At 36.1% G+C, this 22,204-nt stretch overlaps 1 long non-coding RNA gene across 4 annotated transcripts in view; it reads right to left on the bottom strand.

Moving 5' to 3' along the window:
- LOC308650007 overlaps positions 1–7,598 on the bottom strand; it is a 65,989-nt gene extending 58,391 nt beyond the window's left edge. For 2 of the 4 annotated variants that reach the window (XR_014022211.1, XR_014022212.1), the window contains exons 1-2: positions 7,337–7,598; positions 3,858–3,979 (exon numbers count right to left, since the gene is read on the bottom strand). This is a non-coding gene — a long non-coding RNA (uncharacterized lncRNA). Of the gene's footprint in view, positions 1–3,756; positions 3,792–3,857; positions 3,980–7,336 lie in introns of those variants that run through there. The other 2 variants (XR_014022213.1, XR_014022214.1) reach the window with 2 other exon arrangements.
- Positions 7,599–22,204: the final 14,606 nt, after the last annotated feature.

Genomic DNA, 22,204 nt, shown 5'->3' with positions numbered 1-22,204 from the left:
TCGTCGCAGCAGCTCAGGAGACTCAGGCAGGAGGATAGTGAGTTCAAAGCTAGCCTCAGCAATGGCGAGGCACTAAGCAACTCAGTGAGACCCTGTCTCTAAATGAAATACAAAATAGGGCTGGAGATGTGGCTCAGTGGCTGAGTGCCCCTGAGTTCAATCCCCACTACCTCCTCCCCCCCAAAAAAAAGAATGAAAGAGGACTTTCCTTATAAGATTCAGAAAGACTCTATGAAATTAAAGTAATTAAGACTTTGTTATGTTTGAAGCAAATAAAAAGAAAGAGATGAGTGGAATGAAGGTGGCACAGAAACTAGCCTATAAATGCAAGTACTTAATGTTTAATAGATGTCAGTGCTTCAAATCAAGTCTACACAAAGATGAGGGCTATCCAATGAATAGTTTGTGACAGTGGTTTAGTCATTTAGAAATCTAAGTAAGATGTTTCATATTATATGGTAGACAAAATACTCCAAACAACAAAAAAAAACTGAACATAAAAATCAAGACATATAATATAAACAAACAAAATATAGGAGAATTTTTTTATAACAAGATATTAAAAACCTTCCTAAACTAGGTTTTAAAAAGCCTAGAAAATATAAGGAATAGGTTAACAAATGTGACCCTATGCTAAAAGAATATGTTTTAAAAAAACTTTTAGGCCTAGAATGCAGCTCAGTGGTAGAGTGCTCACTTAGAATGTGCAAGATCCTGGGTTTAATCCCCAGTACCTGCCCCTACAAACAGCAAACACACACACACACACACACACACACACACACACACACACACACAAAACTTCTATGAGATAAAACAATGTTAAAATTCAAGTTAAAATTGGGAGAAAGTGCATGACTTATTCAACAGAATAGTGATAATAATATCAAACTGTATAATAAGTTCTTTAAGGAAATAAATTAACAGCAACTCAAGTTTCAGAAAAATGGGCAAAAATAATATTTAAAAATTCTAAAAAAAAATATTAGTGCCTGTGTTACTCAGTTGTCCATCACAATGACCATAACCTGAGAAAATCAACTTAAAGGAAAAACTATTTTATTTCATGATTTTAAGGACTTCCATTCATGGTCTGCTGGTTCCATTGTTCTGGGGCCATAGGTGAGGCAGAACATCATGGCCGAAGAGCATAGCAAAGCAAAGCTGCTCACTTTGTGGAGAACAGGAGGCAGAGATGGAGAGAGGAAGGGAGCAGGGATACCTTTCCAGGGTATGCCTTAGTAAACTATTTCCTGCAAGCAGGTTCCACCTCCTACAGTTTTCATCACCTCCCAAAAGCCCATTTAATTATGTGCATATGAGTGAATTACTCTGATGATAAGATCCAAGCTTTCATGATGTAATCACTTCCACAAAGTCACTAAGTCTCATCTCTGAACATTAATGCACTGGAGATCAGTTCTTCAACACATGAGCCTGTGGGGGACATTACAGATCCAAACTACAATAACAGCCAAGAGACACTGGAAGTTATATTCATTCTCACAAATCATTAGGAAAATAAAGTGCATAATATTTTCTATTAGAATAACACATATTCAGAGATTGATGATAAGAACAATTACTTGGAATTCACTGAAAAGTACATTTTCTCACTGTCAAATATAGTCGAAATTGGTGTAACCTCTTAAGAAGAAAAAACGTTCGTATCTACCCATAGTTTCAATATACCCATAGTTTCCTTTCTAAATTTCTCCTTTATTGGAATTCCATTACTGGTGGTCTATTTTAAAAATATTCTAGCACATGTGCTTTAGCACAAGTAGACAAAAAGATGATCAACGCTTTATTAATTATGCTAGCAAAATCAATAAGTCCTTAATGGATGATTGGTTATTTAACATAGTAAATCCAAATTACAGAATACTATATAATTAGTACCATTAAACACTAGCTTCTGACATGAAAATATCCATATACATACTATTAAGTGAAAAAAAGGGAATATTGTAGCTTCAGTAGGTTTAGAAAATGCTAGTTAGGTAAAAAAGAAAATATACAGATACAAATTTGCAGGTAACTGAAAGATGGTGGGAAAGAAGGAAATTAAAGTGTTTGCAGTGGCTGGGGATGGAGAAAGGTGGATCAGTGATGGCACCCATTTTGCTCACTAAAGTTCTGCATAGTTTGAATTTTTTTCCCAGTGAGAATGTATCGAGATGTATGCAACAGATATGTATATGGATTGTATTTGAAATATTTTTATATGTATCTGAAGTTGACCTTTTTTTGTTCACATCTTCCTTGAGTATCTATCTTGTGGCAAGCACAGAGTGAGGCATTGATTTAAAAATATAGTCTTCACCTTCAGGTGTCTCCCACTGTGCTGAGGGAGCAAGAGAAGTTAGCACATGGAACTGTGACCTACTATACACTGGGTTTTGGTGGAGATTCATGCAGAGCTATGCTAACACAAAAGGATGGAAGGCAGAGTTGAGGGAAGGGCAAATCTGTGAAGGTGAGGAAATTCACCACAGAGAAAGTAACAGTGATCTGGCTCTTGAAGAAATGAGAAATTTTTCAGACAGCAAAGATAAGGTGGGCATTTTATCATTTCCTGGAAGAGAAAGCGGCACAGGCAAAGGGGCACAAAGAGGAATTGTTAGTAAGAGTAGATGGGGGCGGGGTGAAGTGATCATTTTCTTCTCTGAATTATATCTGTAAGAGTCTGGGTAGTTATTAATAGGTCTGCTAAATGTCAGGCAAAATTAGAATAACAATTGAGAATTTCTATAATATCTTCAACTTCTTCTTTGATAACTTATTTTGGGAAGTCTTATTATTCAAACTTCCTGCTGCTTTTCTACGGACTATTTCAGTGGCCACTTTTTCACATTGTAAAACAACCCTGACTTCCACAATTGAAGCTCTTCTGTTGCCCCCTCTACCCACATATTTGTTCCATTACTGGTTATTCTTTTAAAGTAGCCTGCTTAGTTTTGTATTGGGTCTTGCGAAAGCTCAAATGCCTTGGGGCTTGCATACAAATGTTGAACTTCTTTTCCAAATATATGGTGATCTGACTACTTTCTTAAATAACAGTGGAAGCTGTATATATTTCTTTTTTAGGAGCTAGCGAAGTATAAACTTTTTCAATCAAAGAAGCATTAATACAAGCCCCTATCAGGAGTTGAATAGGGGAGACACCCTGTGCTATGTGGAAGGATGTGTACCTCTCACATTTCTTGCATTCCTGTTCATTCCTTCACCAGCGATATTTATCTGTTTTTCTTGCCAACACATTTTGGGCTTGGGTTTACTCATTGTGCATTTTCTGAGCCACCAGCATATGTAAAAAATGAAACACACAAATGTTCTCTTGAATAATACAATCTTTTAGCCAAAGAAAAGCAGGCCTCTGAGTTGTCATGTGAAGTTTATATGGTGAATGCCTGCAATTGCTCTGGTGACACAGCTGTCAGCCACAAGAACTGCCCGGGCAAACTGGCCCCTTGAACTTAGAGAAAGGCCATGGGTTAGACAGAATGTATTTTTCGCTGTTTTAGAAGCTTAGAGTTCAAGATCAAGGTGTTGGTTGGGTTGATTCTGTTTTGTTTTGTTTTTTGTTTGTTTGAGGAGTGATTGATTCTTTCAGTGCATCAAGAAATCCAAGTCAGTGTTCGATTTAATAATTCCCCTTCATTGAATCAGAATTGGTGATGAGTTCCAGTGTCATATCAAGGAGGAAAGAAGGGACTTAACATATGCCAGACATTGTGGAGGGGTAGTACATACATTTATATTTACTTGCCCTTCAGAAAGTATTTAGGAATGCACTATGACTATTAGGCCTATTTTACAGATGAACTGATTTTTACAGACATAAGCTGACTTACCTAAGAGTATATAGTATCTGTAGAGCCATTTCTGGAACCCAGTCCTCTCTGACATCCATCCAAGCTCATATTCTTACTACAGTACTAGGCAATGCAGGGAAGGAGATCACTTAACACTGAGTCTGCCACATGACAAGAACACAAATGTCAGATGTCATCACCACTCAATTAGTCAGAGATCCCCAGAGAAACAGAACCAACAGGCTACAAAGAGATATAAAGAAATAAATTCATTTTGAGGCTTCAGCTCATATGATTATGGAGGCTAAGGAGTCCTGGAACTTGTCTTTTGAAAGTTGGAAACCCAGGGTAGCTGGTGGTATATATAGTTCCAGCCCAGCTGGGAATATCTAAGACTGAGGGAATCAATGGAGTAAGTCCCAGTCTGAGTTTCAGGTCCTAAAAACTGAGGACTGATGGTGTAAGTCCCAGTTCCAGGGGCTCCAGAATCTGTAGCACTGATGTTGAGGAGCAGGGTAAGATGGACCTCTGAGATCTAGGAGAAGGACAATCTTTCCATTCTTCTACCTTTTTGTTCTAATCAGGCTCTCAAAGGATTGACAGAGGATCCTTTGCATTGGGCATGGTGATCTTATTTAGTCACTGATCCAAATGCTAATCTCTTCTAAAAATACTCTCACAAAATACCCAGAATTAAGCTTTTCCCCAGTCATCTGGGTATGTCTTATCCTAGCCAAGTTAGTTTAATGATATTAACCCTCCCAACCACATCTACCATGTCAACCAATAGCATCATTATCATTACCATCAGCAACATCCTCAATCATCATTATCATCACATTCTACTCCAAAGGCTAAGCATTATTATTCCTCCTTTACTAAACAGATAAAGAAACTTAAAGAAGAAAAATATGTGCTTGGATTTTATCAGTTTTTCTAACTATAAATCTGTTTCCACCATATCATGTCTCTCACAGAATTGTTTGCTGAAGTTTGAGGACTTCTATCTTTGGTTTTAATTCATTGTAATTTCTTCACAAATAGGATATGGGAATGTGAACTAAAATAATGATTAAAAGCTGGGAACTCTGAGTCAGGGCCTCACTTCTATTCGTGTATATGGATTTCCACAAAGCATATTTTTATACTGTGTCCATTAGTCACTGAAGTTATTTGCATGAAACTCCTAAGTGGGGGCATTCTCCTTTTCAGTAAAATTTATTCCATTTGGGGATATTTATCTTTTTCAAAAAATGTTCTTATAACCAAATTTGTAAGAAAATATGACACCATTTCTAAACAGTTTTCAAATCCTGAATCATAATTTATCATGAGAAACAGATTTATATGTCCTTGACCTCAGAAGGACTATACTTTTTTAATGATCAGGTTTCCACTTGAAGGCATGTGTGTTTTCTAAACTGTGATCAAAGTCACTTATTTGTACATGATCATCTATCAATTGATTCTGAATATCAACTTGTATGGCTGAATAATATACTATGGTCGAGTGAACATAATCAAGTAAATGTTTCAGTTCCATTTAGGTCTCTCATTGCTGTACACAGTCTGACTTTTAAAAGATGTACATCTACATCCTTCTAAATGAGTCTGACTTGTCATTTCTGACAAGAAACACAGCACATAATTCAGTACCAAAAACTAGAGCTCATTTCATTGTATGTAGCAAGAATTTTGCATGTTTTTAAGTAACTTTTGTTTCTTTTTAAACTTTAGCAGACATGATACGCTTTTCAAATATAATAATTTTAAAGGAAAATATTAAATTTTTATCACAATGGTGTAATAATATTCACATTTCTTTTCAGAAGTAGGAAAAGAGGAAAAAATGCATCAGGTCTCTTCCTTTATGCTCACCTCCTGGACAAGCATGCTTTACTCTGTTAATGGTCACAGAGAATGAGAAAGGTAAGCTCCATGACAGCAAGGATATGTTTAACAGTAGCAGGTTGCCTCACACACACACACACACACACACACACACACACACACAAAATGTGAGTAATAAATAACTGCTTAAATGAGTGAATACAATTGATCTTGGAATATAAAAGTACCACCACTTTTAATTTACAATTAAAAGCATTTATAAGAGCAGGAAAACACTAAAGTAGGAAAATGCTGATGTTCCTTTATAGCAGTGGGGAACTGAGAATTTTGATCCTGGTAAAACATGATGTTGTGCATAGATATTTTAAGGCTTTTGGGCTTTGGGATTTTTATACAGCTTGTGCAATGTAAATAAAATTTTAAAAATCTTTTCTCTTTCTTCCTGCTTTGATTGTTTTACTTATTGTCCTTTTTTTTTTTTTTTTTTTAAGAAAAATACATCTACCAGAGAACACATGTCACTACCTATAGACTCCCATCTGCTATGATTGAAGACAGTTGTGATTTCTTTAAATCAGTTGCTGACCTCAGACTGCCTGGGCATGGCAGCTGAGGATTGCGGGCAAGTGCTTACCACCTAGAATGCAGTGAGTCAGCACTCGGGGTTTTCATTCCGAGCAAAGTTATTAACTCATGGAGTGACCTTAAACAGTCCTCTTGTGACTCAGTTTCTCCAAGGAACACAGTTCTCACATAACAAAGGAGGTTAGTATTATAAGCCTCTGCTGATTTTATGGGAATCTTTAAATCTCAGAAGGCAAAGCAGAATTTATTTTAAAATATTAATTTCTCTTTTTTTCACTACTTGAAGCCTATAATTTTATAATATCAAGAATACTGGTATTTTGAATATAATACAGATATTGAACAATGAAGATGTTATTAATAATTAAATTAAATCTAGCACCTGCTATGGTTTGGATGTGATTAGTCCCTTCCTAAACTTATGTTTAAGTGTGGTAATGATATGGAAGGGTGGGGGGATCTTTAAAAGTGAGGCTAAGGGAAGTGAATGGGCCATGACTGCCTTCAGGAAGGGTTTAGTGCTGGTCTCTTAAAGTAGGTTTTGACATCCAGGCCTAATGAGTTCCTGTGAGAGTGATCCTGGGTCCCCCCTGTTCTCTTGTTCCTGACCCCTTTTGCATGTGACTGATTCCCTTTGTTTCTCTGCCATATTGTGACAGCCAGACGGTGGTGCCATGCGGTTTGGACTTTTCATCCACCAGAATTCTGAGTCAAGTAAGCCTCCTTTCTTTTTACGTTACCCAGCATCAGATCTACTGTTATAGCAATGAAAAATAAACTAGAATAGTGCTCCATTTATATAAACTGTATATATTTGCAAGGTAAAACCATTCATTTACATCTAACAAGTGAATACTTCCTAAGTCTTATGAATAAATTCTTTTTTTAATATAGTAAGTGACCAGAAGATGATCTTATAAAAATTCTCTCACATCTGTCTTTACACATTTTAAATATATTCTTTCAATTTGATTAAAAACAAAATTACACCCAAGTTCTGAAAACAATGAACTTCTGTGCCTACAGTTCATTCATTCATTCATTTACTCCCTTGGTCATCCTAGGATGTTGTCAACACTCACTATGTGCTAGAGCTTCAGATGTAGCAATGAGCAACGTAGACACAGCATCTTCCCCAATGGAGTTCATAATCTGCAAGTAGAAGACAAATGTTTGTGAAAAGGAAAATACAATAACTGGAAGTTGCTATTAGTGTAAACAAGGAACCAAAGTAGAGGCTTTGATAACAAATAAGGGAACAGGATCTTTAAAAAAAGATGAATACGGATCATACTTGCCCAGGTTTGACTATGGCTTGTCACCTCCAAAACTCATGCTGAAGTTTAATTCTTATTGTGAGAGAATAAGAAGGTAGAAACTTAATCCTACTAAGGTATTCAGAGGTGAGATGATTAGAATTAAATAAGGTCATGGGGTTGAGCCCCCATGATGGTTTGTTTGTAAGAAAAGAGAAACCAGCAGACATACCAATGTACACTCTCTATCTCTTACCATGAGATGCCCCGAGTCACATCAGGACTCTGCCAGCAAAAGGTCATTGACAGACCTTGGATCTCCAGAACCTTGAGTCAAAATAAACTTTTTTCTTAAAAATGCCCAATCAGTGACATTGGGCTATCAGTATCAGAAAGTATAATAAAATATCCCTAAGAAGTGACAGTTCAGCAAGCCCAAAGGAGGAGAAATAGACTTCCATGAAAAGGAAATTGAATAAACAATATTTTGGGGTATGAAATCATGTGACAAACCCCAGAGAGAGGCAACTAGGGAAAGGAAGCTACTGGGGGCTTACATTAAATGAAGTAATATATTTTCATGAAAGATAACAATATAATTTTTCATGTATTAATATTTTATTGCTTATTTTGAAGTTCTTCAATTTTCATTCTCACTTCATAGCATCAGTCTAGGTAAGGTCCTTCTCCATTTCAGTTTTTACGTTTTCCCTCAATCCTCACTCTTGTTCACCATTGATCCTCACGATACAACCACTCCCTCTGATGTACTTGATTTACATACTTAAGTATGTGGCATTATTTTATGTGTTCATGTTGCATAAATTGAGTTTAAAATTTTCATTTTATCTTCTCATTCGACGCTCAGCTTTCAGCCCATCCACATTAATCAGTGCCTCCAAAACTGCATAGAATTCTCCATAAGGAGCACTTCACATATCTATTCCTTTAGCTAGCAGTAGACTCATAGGGGATTCTAATTTTATGAAAACACACACACCCACACAAACACACACACTCTACTATGATGAACTTCTTCTTACATATCCATTTATGGATAATTATCTGGAAAAAAATGCACTTCAGGGACAGTATTGCAGATTCATAAGGCACATGGACACTTCCCTTCCTGGTCCTGTGAGCTTTCATCATCATTAGTGAATTTGAGCATCTCTATATGTTTGTCAGGCATTTGGACTTTCCTTTGCAGAGATTGTTTGTTCATCATCTTGAGCTTTTTGTTTCCACTGGTTTTGTTCTCTTTAATTATTGATTTGTAGAAATCCATCATATATTCTAAATAATGATCTCTTAATAGTATTTACCAATTCCAAATATCTAGTTTCTCTGTACACTTTCTGTTGTTTTTTATAGAGAAATTTAATATAACTAGCCTATTATTTTTTCATTTTTGGATTTGAGCTTTTAAAAACTTTGTTAAGAAATATTTTCCCACTTCTGGGAAATAAAAAGTCCCTTCTAATTTTTTTTTATACTTACCTTTCACATTTAAGCATACAATTCAACTGGAGTCCTTTGTATATAGTGGAAGGTAGGGCCCAACTTTAGTGTTTTAAAAATAATTAAACTTTTTTTTTTCCAAAATCATCTACTTAAAAAAAATCAATCCATTGTTTTTTTCTTGTTGAAATTATATGTCAGGTCCTATGTAAGTGTTTTTCTCATCTCTGTTTTACTCCATTAGTTTATTTTCTGTTCCTTCCAATGCAATATATATGTACTTTTAAAAAAGCAATGTAACTCTATATTATTACCTAATACCAGCAAAGTAAAATCACCTCTTGACTCTTCTTCAAGAACATAGGAGAATATTTAAATCTATTAAACATACCCTCCACCAAGGGAGAAGGGAAAAAAATAAGAAAACTAAGATAAGCTTCAGTATTTAAACTGACAAATAGAAAGGGGAATCATCATTGGCTTAACCATTGATTTAGTTACTGGATAAACTTTGTGCTAACTCAAGTATGGCTCATATCTATAAAAAATAGGTACATACATATATATGTGCACATAAAATCAGGCCTATAAGATGTGAAGGGATTTGAGTTAAAAAAATCAAAACTATATCATGGGCTATGATAGTGGCTTAGTGGCAGAACACTTGCCTAGCATATGTGAGGCACTGAGTTTGATCCTCAGCACCACATAAAAATCAATAAATAAAATAATCTGCAACTAATAAAAACATTTCTAAGTATATTATGACCATTTTGTTCATGATACCTGAAATCCAATTATTCACAGATGTATTCTTCTGGGCAAAACTACTTAGGCAAAGCCTCCTGGGAGTTCTACCAATAACAAAAGTGATAGCCAAAATAATTTATTGTTTCCAGTTGGTTATAGGAAATTCAACTTGAGTGCTAAGAGTATTTTTAGGGGTTCACATAAGGGGTAATTCTGGGAGTAGAGGATAAAGAAGGGCAACCCCTTGTTCCTTCAACTTGCTCTTTCCCAGGCTGTGTCTTTATGTGGCCAGTGTCCTCATGCAGCTGTTGACTGCCATAATCTCTGACGCAAGACTTCTATCCCCATGCATGGTGTTGTATTCCTATAGAAAAAGTGCAGGTATTGCTATTGCAGGTGCTGAAAGGATTTCTGTGTGTGTGGGGGGGGGGGTGTGTTTGGATTTAAAACATCTAAAACTGATTGCTGTTTGATACTATTTTTTTTTAGTAAGTTACTTGCCCAATACCTTTTTTAAAAACAAACAAAATATCTAACTCTTGATTTTTCTGCTATGATTGCCCAAGAGTCCCACCCCCGCATCCCCACTCCCCGCCACTGGGATTCAATTTTAGACATTCTACAATTTCTGTGGAAAACTCTAATTTAATTAAATACTTAACTGTCAACCCTGTGGTCTATATGCAACTACTGCCATTCCTTCTGGGCCACTGCTCGTCTCATCTTGCAATGTCATGGGATTCCATGAAGCAATGACTATTTTCTTTATGTACAAATTACAAGTGGGAAGAGAAAGAAAATTGGCACAGGGAGAAGGAGAAGGAAAGAGGAAAATATGCAATGAATATAGGAGAGAACTAGGACACGTTGCTACTTTTATTATTCCTCAGTAAAAAACACAGTCCATAAGGTAACATTCTATTTGATGTCCTTTGTGGAGGAAGATTGGTCGAAGGTAACTTGACCTTTGTGTTTTGTTGTGTCTCCTAATCTCTCCTAATTTGTAAAACAAAAAGATTCTATTATTCACACATTCATAGGGGGATATGTTGAAAATAAACATAAATAAAAATAATTAGCTAGGGGAAAACCCTATTCCCCATGAAGAATATATAGCCTCTAATTCAGGGTTTCATTCTAATTACTATGTCTACTTTTCATCATTTAGACATTTTTAATAAAGCACAGAGAAACCAAGTGTTAATTCTTTCTACAATTTATCGACCTAGCATCACCTTTTTTTTTCCTCTCAACTTCAAATTATTGTATCCTGGAGATGTCAGTTAGTGAACATAAAATTTTTTTTAGATGATTCAACTTTAAGAAATCTTGAATGGTGTGCCAAATTTTCTTCTGTAGACTTTCTTATTTTTCCTAATTATTATAATAGTTTTAATCAATAAGGAAAAGAGAAAATAAAAAACTATTCTGGGCTGGGGAAGTAGCTCAGTGGTAGAGTGTTTTCCTAGCAAGTGCAAGGCCCTGGGTTCAATCCTCAACACTGGAAAAAAAAATCCATTTTGGAAAAAATTTGGAGTATGTGTCATTATGTAGCTTCCTTTATTTTCTTGGAATCTTGCTTTATGACAAGCCAGCAAGTCAGTAAATGCTCTCTCTGCTTATAAGGTTGATGCTTCATACGATCTAAATGACAGTGAAAGGCTTACTCTGTCCACTGTTTTCAAAAGTTTAAAATATTACTACACATAGAGCACTCTTCAGGTATTTTCATTAAGCTTAAAATCTTTCAATGCTTCATCACAGAGGTATAATTTGTTTCCACATTGCACACTGGGAAAGATTCCTAGTGCAAAACTGGGGGGAAAAAATGCTGCTTCTACTTTTGAAGATTATGGATTCTTCAGAACTGCTCTTTCCTTCCCTGTGTTCTTTCAGTATTATTCCTAAGAGGACCTAGGTACTAGTATCCCTGAGCAAAGTTAATTATACTCTGGCTTCACTGACCCTGAATTATATTACTGTATCTGATGATTGATGGCAGAAGGTAATGCGAAAACCATTTTTAAAAGTCAATGTGATAGCATTCCCAGGTAAATTATTTCCATAATTTCCATCGGTTACACAATGAGCTCCCCAGGAATGATAGGTAACAGACAGACTTGAGTGGTGGGAATATGAGGTAAAGGGAATAGTTCTATTATCTGGGTCCCCTGTGCCGCTCCCACATGCTACCTTTTAAAAATCACTTGACCTGCATCCCTAGCTGGCTTCAGTCAATAGGAATGTTACATTCCTCAGCAAAGAACCTGTTATCTGTAGTTAAACTGATGACTTGAAATTTCAGTTAAAAACAGTTTAAAAAATAAAACAAAACACAGTACCTGTGGGGGAAGGAAGGCTTTCGTGACCCTTACACAGACCAGATCCCAGAACTCAGAAACTCAGTGAAATAAGGTTGATTCCCCTTAGCCATAAAAATCTGTAAGAACAGGTTCTAATCAGAACTGGTCATCATGGTTCAGTGAGCTTGAGTTGTCCTGGACTTTTACCAGGCACAGTGGGAACTTAAAATCTGATGTCATTCTACTGCCAGCCAAAAGTCAAGAGATAAATCTGGGCAGGACTCAGTGGAAACTTCCCTGGACCCCAATAAAATTTGAGGGCAGGAGAGACATGGTATCCTTTTCTTCTCTGAGAGGACTCAGTCTCTACTATGAGAGTGTCCTCTTTTCTTTCTTCCTATACCTTCTAATAAACTATGTGTGCTAATTTGAGTGCTGTTACTGAAATCCTTCTTGCATATTCACAATTGTTGAGCTATGACTGCTTCAGCTCCATGACAGGCTTTGCCCCATAACACATCTATAGTGTTATTTAGTTTCTCCCCAGTGTGGAGAATGCAAACTCCATGGGATTGAAAACCAAGAACTTTACTCAGATAAGATTTTTGGCCTTCTTGATATCCCATACATCACCAATACTCCCCGCAAATAATTGTCAATTGAATGGTTCTTTGAAAAGCTCCTAAAATCGTAATATCAGTAAAAATGGTAACACCTGTGACTTTCTTAAAATCTGCTATGAGTGGACTAGGATTTGTCCCCTCCAACACTAATGTTAGAATGTGATGGCTGTTGTGGCAGTGCTGTGAGGTGGAGCCTTTAAAGGTCTTTAGGTTGGTAAGAAGGATCTATGTCTTTCTTGAATGCATGGGTTAGTTCCTGTGGGAACTATTAATTACTTTGAGAGTAGATTGCTAGTCCTAGTAGAAAGCCTGGCTTTCCCTTGTGTGTTGACCCTTCTGCTCACATTCTCTTGCCCTTATGCTATTCACCATGGTATTTCACAACATGAGGGCTTCTCCGGAAATGGCAGACCAATTTTGGACTTGCAGCCTCCAGAACCATGATCTAAATAACCCACGTATAATCTTATCTGTAACGTTACAATTTAGCAATAGAAACAGACTAAGGTAAATGTCCTACGTTTTCTGCCTAAATTTAGTCTTATCTAAACTTTGTTTTTAGTCTTTTTAACAAGAGAACATACAGGAATTTTTTTACAGCACAATCCCACTGTACTTATCTATCAGTGATTAAACATATTGGTAAAAAAAAAATTAGATGTATTCTTGGTGAACCTATTTTGGATTTAGAAGCATTATTTTCATTTCCAGTGTTCTAATTTATAGTTCATGTGTACAAATCCTAGCACACTTTTCTTTGGGGAAACTATTAAAGTATCTGTCCATATCGCTTCCCTGTCTTCCCATGAATTTTCACAAACTGAGTCATTACCAAGACTGTCATAGAATTCAGTTTGTGCTTTATTTTATGAACTCCAAATTAATTTCTTCTTTTTCTGGTATGCATTTTCTTTTTTATTATTTGTTCTTTTTATTTATACATGACAGTAGCATGTATTTTGACATAACATATATACAAGGAGTACAACTTCTCATTTTTTGTGGTTATGCATGATGTGGAGTTACACTGGTATATAAGCATAGGAAAGTTATGTCCAATTCATTCTACTGTCTTTCCCATTCCCATACACCCTCCTTTTTCCTCACTCTGCCCTGTCCAACTAGACGAACCTCCCCTTCTTCCTCCTCATCCCTCGCCTATTGTGAGTCAGCATCCACATTATCAGGGAGAACATTCAGCCTTTGGTGTTTGGGGATTGGCTTATTTTGCTTAGCATGATAGTCTCTAGTTCCATCCATTTCCCGGCAAATGCCATAATTTCATTCTTCTTTATGGCTAATATTTCATTGTGTATATGTACCATGTTTTCTTTATCCATTAATCTATTGAAGGTCACCTAGATTGGATCCATAGCTTAGCTATTGTGAATTAAGCTGCTATAAACATTGATATGGCTGTATCACTATAGTATGCTCATTTTAAGTCTTTTGGATATATACCAAGAAGTGGAATAACTGGGTCAAATGGTGGTTCTATTCCAAGTTTTCTGGGAATCTCCATATTGCTTTCCAGAGTGGTTGCACCAATTTCCAGTTTCAGCAACAAAGTATGAGTATATCTTTTTCCCCACATCCTCACCAACAGTTATTCTTGCTTGTATTCTTGATAATTGCCATTGTGACTGGAGTGAGATAAAATCTCAGTATAGTTTTGATTTGCATTTCTCTAATTGTTAGAGATGTTGAAAATGTTTCATATATTTGTTGACTGATCATATTTCTTCTATGGAGCATCAGTTCAGTTACTTTTCCTATTTATTAATTGAGTTATTTGGTTTTTTTTTATATTAAGTTAATTTTGAGTTCTTTTTATATCCTGGAGATTAATGCTTTATCTGAGATACAAGTAACAAAAATTTTCTCCCATTCTGTAGGCTCTGTCTTCATGTTCTTAATTGTTTCCTTTGCTATAAAGAAGCTTTTTAGTTTGATGCCATCCTGTTTATTGATTCTTGATTTTACTCTTTTGTTTTAGGATTCTTGTTGAGGAATTCAGTTTCTAAACTGACATGATTGAGAGTTGGCCTACTTTTTCTTCTTGTAGGCTCAGGGGCTCTGGTCTAATGCCTAGGTCCTTGATCCACTTTGAGTTAAGTTTTGTACAGGGTGAGAAATAGGGTCTAATTTCATTTTGTTACATACAGATTTTCGTTTTTTCAGTACCATTTGTTGAAGAGGCTATCATTTCTCCAATGTACGTTTATAGAGCCTTTGTCTAATATGAGATAACTTTATTTATGTGGGTTTGTCTCTACGTCTTCTTTTCTGTACCATTGGTCTTTGTGTCTGTTTTGGTGCTGATACCATAGTGTTTTGTTACTATAACTCTTTAGTATAATTTAAAGTATAGTATTGTGATGCCTCTAGCTTTATTTTTGCTAAGAATTGTTTTAGCTATTTTGGGCCTCTTATTTTTCCAAATGAATTTCATGAACACTTTTTCTATTTTTATAAAGAATGTCATCTGAAACTTAATAGGAATTGCATTAAATCTGGATAGCACTTTTGTCAGTAAGGCCATTTTGACAATATTAATTTTGCCCATCCAAGAACAGAGGGTATCTTTGCATCTTCTCAGTTCTTCTTCAATTTCTTTCTGTTCTGTATTTTTCATTGTAGAGGTCTTTCCCCTCTTTTGTTAGGTTGATTCCCAAATATTTTTTTTTATTGTAGGCCTCTGTGAATGGGATAGTTTTTCTAATTTCTCTTTCAATTGATTTATCACTGATGTATAGGATACAATTGATTTATGGGTGTTAATTTTATATTTTGCTACTTTGGTGAATTCATTTTTAAGTTGTAGAAGCTTTCTGGTGGAGTTTTCTGGGTCTTCTAAATAAAGAATCATGTTGTGGCAAATAAGGATAGTGTGAGTTCTTCTTTTCCTATTCATATTGTTTAATGTCTTTCTTTTCTCTAATTGCTCAGATCAAAGTTTCCAGTACTATGTTGGATAGAAGTGGTGAAAAAAGACATCCCTGTCTTATTCAGTTTTAGAGGGAATGTTTTCAAATTTTTCTCCATTTAGAATGATGTTGGCCTTAAGTTTAACATATATAGCTTTTACAATGTTAAGGTATATTCCTACTATCCCTAGTTTTTTTTAGTGTTTTGGGCATGAATAGATTCTGTATTTTGTCAAATGCTTTTTCTGCATCTATTGAGTTAATCATATGATTCTTGTATTTAATGTGATTGATGTGATGAATTATGTTTATTGATTTCTGTATGCTGAACCAACGTTGCATCCCTGGGATAAACTCCACTTGATCATAGTGCACTATTTTTTAAATTTGTTTTTGTATGCAATTTCCCAGGATTTTATTAAGAATTTTCTTCCCTTGATGTGTCTTTGTCTGGTTTTGGTATCAGAGTGATACTAGCTTCATAAAATCAGTTTGAAAGGATTTTCTCCTTTTCCATTTCATGGAATAATTTGAGGAGAATTAGTGTTAGTTCGTCTTTGAAGGGATGGTAGAACTTGGTGGAGAGAGAATCTGTCTGCTCCTGGGCTTTTCTTTTTTGATGTTTTTGATGGTGTCTTCAATTTGGTTTCTTGCAATTGATCTGTTTAAATTTTCCATGTTCTCCTTATTCAATTTAGAAAGGTCATATGTCTCTAGAAATTTGTCCATATTTTCCAAGATTTTCTATTTTTTTAGAGTATAAATTTTCAAAATAGTTTCTGATTATCATCTGTATTTCAGTAGTGTTCATTGTGATATTTTCTTTTTCATTACTAATTTTAGTAATTTGAGTTTTCTCTCTTTCTCTCTGTTAGCTTGGCTAAGGGTTTATCAATTTTATTTTTTCAAAGAACCAACTTTTTTGTTGTCTTTTCAGATTGTTTCTTTTGTTTCAATTTCATAGATTTTAGTTCTGATTTTAATTATTTCCTGTATTCTACTATTTGGGGTATTGATTTGTTCTTCTTTTTCTAGAGCTTTAAGATGTAATGTTAGGTTATTTATTTGTTGCCTTTCTATTCTTTTAATGAATAAACTCAATACAATGAACTCTTCCCTTACCACTGCCTTCATAGTGTTCTAGACATTTTGATATGTTGTATCACCATTCTTTTATTCCCTGATTTCTTCTGCTATCCATTCATCATTTAATAGTGTATTATTTAATCTCCAGGTTTTTGAGTAGCTTCTGTTTTTTATCTTATCATTGATTTCTAATTTTATTACATTATGATATGATACAATGCAAGGTACTATCTCTATTTTTTTGTATTTTCTAAGAGCTGCTTTGTGGCCTAAGATATGTTCTATTTCAGAGAAGGATCTGTGTGCTGCTGAGAAAAAAGTGTATTTAGTCATTGATGGATAAAATATTTTATATATGTCTTTTAAGCCTAAATTATTTTTGTAATTTTTAGTTCTATAGTTTCCTTATTTAGTTTTTGTTTGGAGGTTCCTATCCAGTGGTGGCAGAGATGTTAAAGTCACCCAATATTATTGTGTTGTGGTCTCTTTTATTCTTGAAGTTGAGAAGGATTTGTTTGATATGTGTATGTGCTCCATTGTTTGAGGCATAAATATTTATGATTGTTATGACTGTTTATTATTATTATGTCTTATTCCCTTAAGCAGTATGAAATGTCCTTCTTTGTACCTTCCAATTAACTTTGACTTGAAGTTCACTTATCTGATATGAAGATAGAAACTCCTGCTTGTGTATGAGTTCCATGGTTTTTCCCATCCTTTTACCTTCAGTCTTTGCTATGAGATGATGTCTTGGAGACAGCATATTGTTAGGTCTTATTTTTTAATCCAATCTTCTATTCTACATCTTTTGATATATTTAGGCCATTTACATTCAATGTTATTATTTAGATATGATTTTTACTTCGTGTCATTTTGATTTATTTCTGATATTTAATTTGGATTAATTTCTCTTTGACTATTTTTCTAATATAGTCCCTCCTTTTGTTGGTTTTCACTTTTATTTTTCATTTCTTCTTCATGAAATAGTTTATTGAATATGTTTTATACAGCAGGCTTTCTAGTTGTGAATTCTTTTAAGTTTTGTTTATCATGAAATGTTTTTATATAATTGTTAATTCTGAGCTAAATTTTGCTGGGTCTAGTATTCTTAGCTTGCATCCATTTTCTTTCGGAGGCTGATATATATTATTTTAAGAACTCCTAGCTTTGAGGGTCGGAATTGAGAAATCAGCTGAGAGTCTGGTTTTCTTTCCCTCTTTTTCTTCTTCTCTACCAGCCTTTAAAATTCTATCCTTGTTCTGTATGTGAGGCATTTCATAATAATGTGCCTTGGTATGGTTCTGTTGTAATTTTGTATATTTGGTGTCCTGTAAGCCTCCTGTATCTGATATTCCATTTCATACTTTAGCTTTGGACACTTTTCTGATAATATTTCATTGAAAAGATTATTCATTCCTTTCATTTGTATCTCTGAGCCTTCATCTGTCCCAGTAAATCTTAAATTAGGTCTTTTGATGTTATCCCATATTTCTTAGAAGTTCTGTTCATAGTCTTTTAACATCTTTTCTCCATGGACTTTTCTCCATGGTCTTTCTCCATGGTCTTTATTTTCAATGTACTCAAAAATAATCAATAAAGTATTTCATGAAGAAGAAATGAAAAATAAAAGTGAAAAGCAACAAAAGGAGGAACTACATTAGAATAGTCAAAGAGAAATTAATTCAAATTAAAAATCAGAAATAAATCAAAATGACACGAAGTAAAATTTTGTCTTCATTGCCTGAAACTCTGTCTTCCAAGTGGTGTAGTCTGCTAGTAATGCTTTCCATTGAAATTTTAATTTGGTTTATCGATTCCTTCATTTTGAGGAATTCTGCTTGAGTTTTTAAAAATCTCTGTTTATTGAAGTGATTGTTCACTTCTTGTATTTTCTCTCTGATAACCTCTTATATCACCCTTTATCTTGCAGATTAATTTCACTGTGTACATTCTAAGCTTCTTCCCTAACATTTCTTGCACTGTGGTGGTGATGTGTTAGAGTCTGTAAACAAGTCTGGATGGCGCCTGGCAAAATGCCAGAGGGAGTGGTTTGTGAAGTAAAGCCAGCGAGCCATTAAGTGTGGAGATTCCTTATTGGTTGACTGCTGTTTCGAGTTTATGTTAATTAAGATAAGCTGTGTGGAATGTATAAATACCTCTGTTGTCCTTCAATAAACGGCTCCCATTCCTGCTGTATCGATCTACACAAGTTGCTCGTCACCCCCCCGGCTATTTTGCTGCAGCCGGACTGCGGCAGATGGTGGCCCGTACGGGGAGCCCCGGGACACTCGGGGGGTAAGTTGACGAAAAAAAGCTGCCCGTCCGTAGATAGGATGGGAGCAAATCTGCTCGTCTCTAGACAGATAGAGCGAGAGGAAAAATGGCCATTTTAAGAAAATGGAGAAGATTGAAACAGTATGTTTGTTTCTTGTTTTGTCTTAAAATGTTGTATTGTCTTTGTGACGAAAATATGGAAGGGGTAAGAAGTAAATTACTAAGGGAAGGAGGCACCCCAGTGGAACCAAGAATAGTTAGGGCATGTGTTGATAGAAGCCCAGGAACTCTAGTCAGAAAGAAGAAAGTTCAGAGGAGGAAGGATTATCAGGAAAAAAATTGCAAAAGGCTACTACTAAATACTTTTCGTTACCGGAGGGTGCATAAATCAGAGTGGCGGCTGCCACATGCACATGCACAAGCCAGTCATGGCGAAGCAAGGGCTTTCCAAGCCGCGGCAACCAGCTCTTCCCCCCCCCCCCCAGCAGGATGCCATTGCGAGAGCCCAAATCCAAACCTGTGCCTGGAAGCAGTTTGGGTCCGGGACTCTCCCCAGGGCCATCTGGGGCTGCCCGTGAAGCTGCAGGCAGAAGACGGTCTGCTTCCCTGAAGTTTGATCATTTTCAATGCCAATAACTAAGCTACAGTGGTTCTCCCACACCTGGAGGCTGATGAGTAATGAACACCATTAAGGCTTATTTCAAATGTAAAAAACCTGGAGATAATGTACTAAATTGTTCAGAAGGTTGTTTTCTTAGTGGAATGCTACAGGATTTTCTTCAGCATCATTGCTGGAGTTCCTGCCTTCATCCCAGTGCCGGTAAAGACGAAGGTGGAAGAATTTCCAGTGTTGCTGAAAACCAGATGAGACTTCGGCTGAAAAACGAACGAGACTTTGGATTTAAGCTAGCTGCCTGCAGAACTTACCTGGACTGTGATTTACCTGGACTGTGAGTTAATCTATTGAGACACTGCTTTACTTGGACTGAGACAACAAACTGTAATCTACAACAAATTGTAACTCGGTATCTTTGCTAATGGTGTCATTGCTGGTATAATTTTTCCAAGGGCTTCTTGCATGGAGCCATCAATTGGCTTGGTATTGTGGCATTTTGTATCCTCCCTTTCTGTTTGTAGCAGATTATTTATGGTGTTTGTGTAAAAACCACTATGGTCATTATTTAAATTAAACAAAAGGGGGAATTGTTAGTCTGTAAACAAGTCTGGATGGCGCCTGGCAAAATGCCAGATAAGCTATGTGGAATGTATAAATACCTCTGTTTTCCTATAATAAAAGGCTCCCACTCCTGCTGTATCAATCTACACAAGTTGCTCATCACCCTCTGGCTATTTTGCTGCAGCCGGACTGCGGCAGTGATGAATTCTGCTATTGAAGCATTTTGGTTTGTTTGGAGTAGTTTTTTTCCCTTGCTTTTTTACATTGTATATTTATTGTATACAATGTAAAAATTGTATATTTACCCATTTAACAATATAGATGTGAGACAGTTATAGTGTTCCTAAAGGATTCCACTACCTTATTCTTTTGGGGGAGACAAATAATAACAACAACCAATGCAAACATTATACATTATTAAATCAAATATTTCCTGCTATGATGTGTACCAAGTTGTCACATTAAACAGAAATGATATGTCCAATTATTGCCAACAATAAAAACAGTAAGTTTGCAAAATATTTTACATTTTCAAATGATGGCTAGGGAGAGAACAGAAGTGTAGAGCATGATGATTATGAGCAGTAGAAAGGATAGACGTTAAAAATTTAAAGGAAGAGTAAAAGAAAAACAGACATTGGCTATTAGAAGAAAAGAAAGAGATTCAAGGGAAATAGATAAGTGAGAGAAAATATATATAAAGTAAAAATTTAAGAAATAAAAGAATACAAAACAAAATTAAAATATACTAATCAAATTTCATGATTGTAAAAATACTGATCCATGAAAAATAACTGTTGTCAAAAATGCTAAAAGTGAGAAGAGAAAAAAAACATTCAGAACATGTATAAATGTCCATGAACCATTAAGTTCACAATTAAACAGAGAAAAGAAAGGGGAAAAAAATATCTTCCTTCATGACAAGTTAAAGAATTGATCCCATTGGAGTTGAAAAGATTCTCAGCTTCCCTTCTCAGCCACCAGGTGTGGCTGTCTGGAGTATGATGCTTGCTCCACTCTCAGGGACGGGTTGTTAAAATCAGAGAGGTAATCCCATTCGTGGAACTCCTGGAGTAGGAGTTTAGGCTTAGATGGGCTCCAGGCTCTTTGCTGGAGGCCTGGAGATTCCAAATAAGTACACCTCCAGGGCCCGGCAATTGACAGTCCACTCTGGAAGACTGCACACCAGGATCTCCCTTGCATTCCACTCAGATGGTGGAGGAGCCAATTCTTAATCTATCATGTGGTTTGGGGACCTCATGTTTCCTTGTTTGGGGTTTAGTCTCCAAGCTCAGTTTCTCCATTCCCCACTCTTTTGAATTCTGGCTCTCTCCTAGCCAGTCTAGCAAGCAGTGAGATTGGAGGGGGAGGAGGAGAGCTGGGTGCAGCCCGAGACCAGTTGTCTCCTGTGTAAATCCCTCTCCACGTGTAATTTTCGCCTGGTCACGTAGGCACATTTTATGTCGTACAGTGTGCATTTTCCAGGCCTGTATTTCAGGCCAGACTGGGATCTGCCAGGACTTGGCTTCCTCAGCTGCCAGACCATGCGTCCTGGTGGTAAAATGATTTCTTCCTCTGTTCTCCATAAGCTGCTGGAAGTTTCTTGCCTGTACAAGGCTATTGTGCAGTGTGTCTTTCAGTTTAGTCTGGTAGTGTCTTTGATCTCTAAACTCTCTGTATCCAGCCATACCTCAGTCCTCCTAAAAATGCAGTTTTCTTTAATTCCCTTATCTGTTCACTGTGCTTGCAGAGAGATCACTGTGTCTGATGCCTCTGGCCCTGTTAGTGACTCTGATACTGGAGATTTCTTTCTTATTTTGTTATATCCACCCTTCTGAGTACCCAATCTGCTTTAGTGTCCAGTATTAAATTCCAGTAAATCTCCCCACCCCACTCCACCCCGGCTCCACACACACACACATTTTTTTTCTGTTCACCCACCTTGCTGAGAAATTCTCTGTTCACTTTCTTGGTTTCACACCATGGAGCAGCCAGGAAAGTGTCCTGCTCTCAAATTAATTTGAACTAGGTTTTATGACCTAGTTTATATAAGGCTTTGACAGCATTTCCTTTCCTTAAATGTAGTAACATAG

This window comes from Spermophilus citellus (assembly GCF_964194105.1).
Source record: "Spermophilus citellus genome assembly, chromosome: 5".
In the NCBI taxonomy this organism is placed as follows: domain Eukaryota; kingdom Metazoa; phylum Chordata; class Mammalia; order Rodentia; family Sciuridae; genus Spermophilus; species Spermophilus citellus.
This window is presented reverse-complemented; position numbering and strand designations above follow the sequence as displayed.